At 46.5% G+C, this 7259-nt stretch overlaps 1 pseudogene; it reads right to left on the reverse strand.

Moving 5' to 3' along the window:
* Window positions 1-2742: 2742 nt before the first annotated feature.
* LOC123486156 lies at window positions 2743-6197 on the reverse strand (annotated as a pseudogene).
* Between the last annotated feature and the right edge of the window lie 1062 nt (window positions 6198-7259).

The following is a 7259-nucleotide window of genomic DNA, read 5'->3' on the forward strand; positions in this document are numbered from 1 at the left end:
CATAGCATATTTGAGCCAGTGCATTCCTTTCATCAAACATGGATATTTCCTTTTCATATTTGGCATAGCACTCATATGTAAAAAGGCATTCATCCAAAAAACTCCACACATGACCATTTGTTCTTTTGATATTCACACATCCATCTGTAGACATGAAGCCTATTGTCTGAGGGATTGTGTGGGAATACATAGTGAATAAGTGTGCACGTGCCTTCTGGCTACACATTGTCTCCTGCACGCCTGTTTTGAACCGTAATAAGCCCAGCCTACTCTGCGTTCGCTGGATGTGAGTGGAGAGAAAATGCTTTTCTTACACTTCAATTTCACGCATATTTTCTTTGCGACTAATGAGAGCCTTAAATACAGCGCCAGACGTCAGGCACGGCTGTGAAGGCTGACATTTTCACATACAGCGGCACCTTGTCACCACGGATGAAGTCCCTCTACCTGGCTGCTGAAGGGTGTGTGTGTGCGTGTGGTTGTTGGTCTATAACTGTGTGTAGGAGTTTATCTGTGAGGTGGTTTTGGTGACAGGACCTGACACAAAACATATTCAGCAGCTAAAAGAAGAAAACAGACCATAAGGACAAAAGATGAAGTTGACAAACAGTCCTCCATCCCTCCTTCTCTTCCTCCTCTATTGTGGGTGAATGTCCTGATTCATGGAGAGGCAATAGGCCTAGTATCTGTAACCAACTAACTAACTGTACTGATAGACTGCATGTAATTGTTGTTTCATATAGAACAGGACTTCAAAGCCATGAGCTCATCATTGCTGCATTGTTGTCATCCTCCGTGAGGCCTAAACAACGGTCTCCCCTTTTTTTCTATCTACTGTACACACAAAATGGAAGTCTGGGCTAATTACAGAGCAGGGAATAAAATGGTGAAAATGAGACAGCTAATGCCAGGGTTTATGCAATTATCTGCTACATCCAGTCAACGAGATGGAGGGGGAAGGGCATCTCTCAGTTCACATATTGCTGTGTTTGTAAATGGAGATGACACAGCTAGGAGTTACCTGTTGTTCAGTATTCAGTATGTGGTTTCTATTTCCCTTTTCATATGTAGCCCAACACATTCAAATGGAGAGGATTGCAGAAAGGAAAATGTATGACTGACACACACACTTGATGGACATGTTATACTGGTGTCACCACTATAGCGTTTGGGTTGTGTCTGTGGCTCCCATAATAGACTCTGATATGGCCCAGAGGCTATTCCCGCTCCAGGCAGAGCTTTGTGGAACCACACAGGATGATGGTGTGACAGCTTTCATCTTCTGCAGGGCCCTGCCACTCATCTAGAACTCATCATCGCCATAAACAATTTCCAGTTTAATGTGCTCATTACAAAACGCACAGCACCTACATAATCGTGAGCCATGACACACAGTGTTATTGCAAAAACTGTTTCCTTTTAATGCTGCAGTAGAAAAAAAGGTTATATGAAGTCATATAATGGGTGCTTCATTGTCAACAACAACAACAACAAAACACGGCACAGAATGCATAACAGTGTCTGTGCTGTTTACATGCCAATATTTTACACCTAAGATTTCTGTACACTGGCAGCTGTCAGTTACTTCAGCAAATTAACTGCCAAAAATGTAGCAGAACTGTCAATCAGAGGTGAGGTAACCATGGTTACCTTTCATATCCCCAAAAGATAAAGCTGCAGTGCGGAATTGTGGGAGAGTAATTAGACAGAACAAAAAAAACTAAAAAATCCAAAAGGCATTCTACGATATGAAACAACAACCAAGAGTGCTTATAAATAAGAGGTTACATGTGGAATTCTTCATTACTTCATAAAGTAACATCTTTTGTACAACCTTTATCTTTTATTGTTCAAATACCGGCACATGTACTGTCTTGTACTAGAGGTTTAACCCTTTGAGCACGAGGTGGAAATAAAATATTTCTGTGTAATTTTGTTCCTCTTATTTTCATATCATTTGATTAAATAACATATTTATAAAACTATTGTGCAAAACAATTTCATTAATGTCTTCATATATTGTGCACCAGTAGATAGTCATACTCCTCTTAAATTAAAAATATAAAAATGATGCATAATTTAGACAGGAATTAGTATATATGTTTTTATATACATTTTTACACAGACCTGAATTCATAAAGTCCCCTGATTAAACAAAGTAAACGACTTCAGATTTAGATTTTGCATCACATACAATGCATGTTTAAAGACTAGATGTTGGACATGGACATATAGTAGTCTCATTGTGCAGCTTACAAACCACACAATAGCTTGGTCGATTCCAATCTAAAATATTTTGTTTTGATAGGGGTTTTGGATCATTCGGGTAGAAGTGCTTGGCCGTACTCAGAGGGTTAAATTTCAGATGCTGACACCAGCACATAACGGTCACATTAACAAAAAGAGAGGGAAAGAGAGAAAAAAAGAAAAGTGCCGCCAGATTTAGTTACCAAATGTTTAACTAAACTGTTTAATTTATGCATGCAGCTTATCGCATCTCAAGGATGCCAAAAATATAAAGAAATCAAATCCAATTTACACAACTCTCAAATACATACCACTTCATTTTAAAATATTGTTTAACCTTCATATGTTTTATCAGTGACAACAGCACCTCTTTCTTTAACACTGCACATTTAGAAAATTACCGTCTTTTCAAAAAAGGAGAGCATAAACAAACAAAAGCTTTTGGGCCAGAGTGAGTCTACCTTAAAGAAAATCAGAAACCATGTGCCAAAACTAAACAGTAGTTCTATGGCATCTTTGTGCAGTTTCATCACTTAATAGTTTTAGTCCTTTTTTGAAAGAAATGTCTGTGAAAGGCTAAAGATAGACAAAGAGAGAACGTGAGAGAGAGTGCAGCATGTCCAGAGCTTAGTGCTACTGTTTCTCTAGCTCACACACATACATAAGGTGGTCCTCTGGGGATTTCCCATGGGTCTTGCTCAGGTGGAGCTTGACCGCGTGCTTGCTTGCAAAAGTCCGGTTGCAGAGCTTGCACTGATACGAGGTGCTGCTACCATCCTCGTCAGGGGAGGGAGACGGGGAGTGGGCGTGGGAGAGGAGGTGAGGGTTGGAGTTGGAGTGGTTGGAGAGCAGTTTTTCGGACAGGCTTTTGGTGTGACGTGAGATCTGGCTGACAAGCTGTTCTCCAGACAGTTTGGCCAGGTCTCTGAGTCTGAAGCCCAGGTGAGACTCCAAGTGGCTGACGTAGGTGGAGGGGGAACGAATCTGAGAAGCACAGTCGCTGCAGAAGAACACTGGGTGGCCTGAGTCCAGGTTTTTAAGAACTTTGTCCCTCCGGTTCTCCTCAGCTGGTACTTGACGTTGGCCAGCCAGTGGCTGATGGTGGTCATGGAGAGGCCTGTGAAACGGGAGATGTGCATCCTCTCCTGGGGGCTCAGGTCTGACATCACATACTTCCCATCGCCAGTCTGCCGGAGGCTGGCAGCAAACTGGGCCTGTAGGATGAGCAGGTGTTGGGGGTTCCAGTTGGACTGCCGGCCCTTGCGTTTCTGGGCTGGAGAGATCTCCTCTAGCTCCTCTTGAGTGGAACCCTCAATGTCAGACCTTTCCGACAGGCTGGTGGGCGTGGAGGACTTGGAGGCTTGACTCTCTGTGAGGTTTCTCAGCATGTCTGATATGTCAGACAGGGCATTCTCACGCAGCGGGGAGTTGGACATGAATGATGCCACAGCAGACGAGGCCTTGGCCATGGTGGTTGTGGAGGAGGGGGAGACAGAGGAGGGTGTTGACGTGGATGACGACAGGGCAGCTGAACCCAGAGAGCTACTCTTTTCATTCTTGCCTTTGGTCAGGTCTATTGGCTGGTCGTTGTTGACGTGGTAGAAGTAGCGGTCCAAGTGCTCATTGTTTTTTTTGGTCTGAGCTGGGGTGGAAGCGGCGACCGCGGCCTTCTCTGCCAGGCTGTTACTCATCTTGAAGAGCATGCTCATGGGGTCCAGGGATGGCAGAGCAGGCTTGGCTGCCTTACCCAGGTGGACGTTCATCACGGACTGAAGCGCACTTAGAGGATTGACGAAGGGCTGCTCTGGCGGGTGGTCTGTAATAATGGCTGTGCTGCCACAAGGCGGAGATGGGGGATTTGACAGCAGACTCCAACCCATTCTCCAGCGACTCCTTCATATTGGTGTCACCGTTACAGTCTTTGTGGCTGCCTCTCCGATGCTCTCAGGGGTTTTAGACCCTCTCCTCTCTTTGGGGACTCCCCTCTGGCTGACTCCCTGCCTCGCTGCTGCAGGGGGAGGCGTGGTTCGTCTCATTGGGGACGCCCTTACACTCGGCTCCCGCATTTTCCCCTCCACCTTGGCTACTTTCTCAGTGACCTTCTTCACCAGCTCCTCCATGGCGTGGAAGTTGTTTTTGGGGAGAGGAGAGGTCTGACGGCTGGGCGGGGAGATCAGAGGTTGGTTTTTGGCGTTTTGGGACAGGAGCTCTCCTCCAGGGAACATGTACTTCAGGGCTGAGCTCTTCCCTGAGTTGGCCAGTGAGAGCTTCATGATATTGGGCAGCTGGTATGCAGCATGGATGCTGGGGTAGCCCCCCCAGCTGGGAGCACCGTTCTGTGCTTTGTTGATGGCTGATGTCACTGTGTTCTCCAAGGACTTGAGGATGTCAAACCCTCCCTTAGGGCTCTCCTCCAGATCCTCCTCTGTTAAGTAAGAGTATTTGGAGGAGATATCGAATTTCTCCTCTGTCTCGTCATCTCCAGTCTTCTTGTCTTTGCTGCTGTTAGTGGTTTCCTTCATACATTCCACTTCCTTCTCCTCCTTCTTAATCTCCACAGCCATGGCAGGGGAAATACTAGAGGGAGGAGGTATGGGTGGAGGAGGTGGGGAGAATGCTGTGGCTGCCAGTGGCACAGACTGGAATTTCTCCTCACCAGCAGAGATGGTGGGGACAGGCGTTGGGGGAGACTCCATGATGGGCTTGCCTTTCTTAATGGCAGAGTTTGTGACCTTGATGAAGTGACCGGTCACCATCATGTGTGCTGTTAGCTCCTGAAGTGTATCGGGGAGCTGCCACATTCCATGCATTTCAAGATCTGGGACTTCCTGGACTCGAACTGCCATGCATAGCTGGCTCCATTCTGGTGGCCGTAACGGTTGTTTGGGGTGATGTAGGGGGTTGGAAGCCTTCTGGAGGGGGTCATTAGGGTCATTTAGGGAGGATTTGGGGTGCCCCCGTTGGAGTCTGGGGAGCTGGGGAGGTCGAGCTCGATGGGGGCTCTCTTCCGAGCGGAGGAGATGATCTTGGCTGCCACAGGAGTCACTGGCTCCTTCAGAGGCACTTTCTGGTAGTGTTTTGTCTTAATCATGTGGACACTGAGGTCCTGCAGAGACTCAAAAAGAATGTCCACAGTACATACACTTCAGGACCTTCTGAGCATCTTCTTTCCCTTCCATCTCAGGAGGGATCGTTTAGCGTGGCTTGGACCAGCGCTTGGTGCCCTCGCTGTCTGTCTCGTGGTTGTCATCAGCGGTAATGGCCTGTCTCATTCATGTGTACAGTCAGTCCCACCAGCGTGTCGTAGGCAGCACTGCAGTCCTTGCAGTGGAACTTACTGGCACCTGTGAAGATGGAGCCGTATAGCTTTGTGCTCTGACGGTAGAGCTGCACGGTGCTGAATAGGTTGTTTTGCTCCGCTGCTGGGTGGATGAGCCGGTTCTGGTTCTGAGAGACCTGCTGGAGGGTCTTGGCCACAGCGGACTGGTGCCAGTCGTAACCATTGCCATTGCTGCCACAACTGCTGCTACTGCTACTACTGCTGCTGCTGTGGCTGCGTGCTGTTTCTCCCACCACTGGTGGCTGGGTGAGGTTGAGGTTCAGAGACCGACCAGTAGGGAGTTGGTCAGGAAGCTGGTGTAGATGGCCTTCATCTGCTCCAGGCTGTCTGGCCCGGTGGTGGCGCCGTCCTCCGTGGCTGTAGCTGTGCTGGTGGCCATCATGACAGAGGAAGTTGGCGACAAGGACGTAAGGGGCACCTTTGCGACCTCCTCCTCATTTTTGAGAGAGGCACTCTCAAAGTCTGACATGCGGTCACTGGATTCACTCAGGTGAGACTCATTGTCCAACTCATGGCCGGAGAAGTCGGCCACGGGGGAGTCGTGGAAACCTGGCCGGTCATTGAAAAGGAAGTCCTTGTCTTGGCACATGTACTTGACCGCAGGCTCCTCCTCACCGCGGCAGAGTCCTCCCCCCTCCAGGTCCTCATCGAGCAGGGCAGCCTCCTTCTCATCCTCAGGGGCACGCCGAGCAGAGAGAGAAACAGAGAGAGGATTGTTATTACCACAGCACACCATGGCTAATGATGAAGATCTCCAATTTGGCATTCTTGCAATGCCTTGCAAATCAGACAGCTGATAGAAATACAAAGCACTAGAATGTTCTTCCTATATCAGAAAAACAAAGCAATCACAGACGAGACTACTTCATATCATAAACTGTTGCTGTAATTCCATTTCAACTTCCCAATTGCATTTACATTGTTTTCCAAATGGAATAAAAGTTCCACCCTCTCTCCCTCCCTCCCACCTCCTTTGTTCTTTACTGCAGAGAATGAGAAAGATAGACAGAGAAGAGGGGAGGGAAATGTCTCTTCAAACACAACTTGCCACCTTATTCTTCTCAAGGGGCAACAGCTTGAAATTAAAACTAAATTTGAAATTAATGAAGCATTCTGGAGGTGGCATTCGTTTCTGAAGTAATAAATTACTTGTATCAACCTCCGAGACAGCAGTTCCTGTCTGTCAATTAATATGTCTTATGCTTCTTCTTCAGCCTCTAATGCATTTCTTAACAGACACACTCACCATTTAAATTAAGCATGCATTTTCACTCATTACACGGCACAGGCTCGCCTACTTGTAAATAAAAATAAATGTATGTACGTTTCCCACTACAAATCTCTCAGAACAAAACACATTTACTTCAATTACAAAAGATGAGAAAGTTTAGTTATTATTTACAGTTTAGCCTGGAGAGTATTCTTTAAATTTATATTCAAATCCCTTCTGTTTAAAACAATAAAATGTGGATTGCAGTGAGATGGGAAACATACAAATAAAAAAAGCACTTTCTATCTTTGTGCAGACACATTTATTATTTTGTGATGGAGGCTGTCTGTAAATAGTGGACTGGGATAATTCTGTACATTCCTGACCGTTTCTGATTCCTAGCTGTTCATCACTCATTGTCCAGGTATGTAACTAAGGGCAAAGAATGACACTGACCATACT

Source organism: Coregonus clupeaformis, unplaced genomic scaffold (assembly GCF_020615455.1).
Source record: "Coregonus clupeaformis isolate EN_2021a unplaced genomic scaffold, ASM2061545v1 scaf1037, whole genome shotgun sequence".
Classification (NCBI taxonomy): Eukaryota; Metazoa; Chordata; class Actinopteri; order Salmoniformes; family Salmonidae; genus Coregonus; species Coregonus clupeaformis.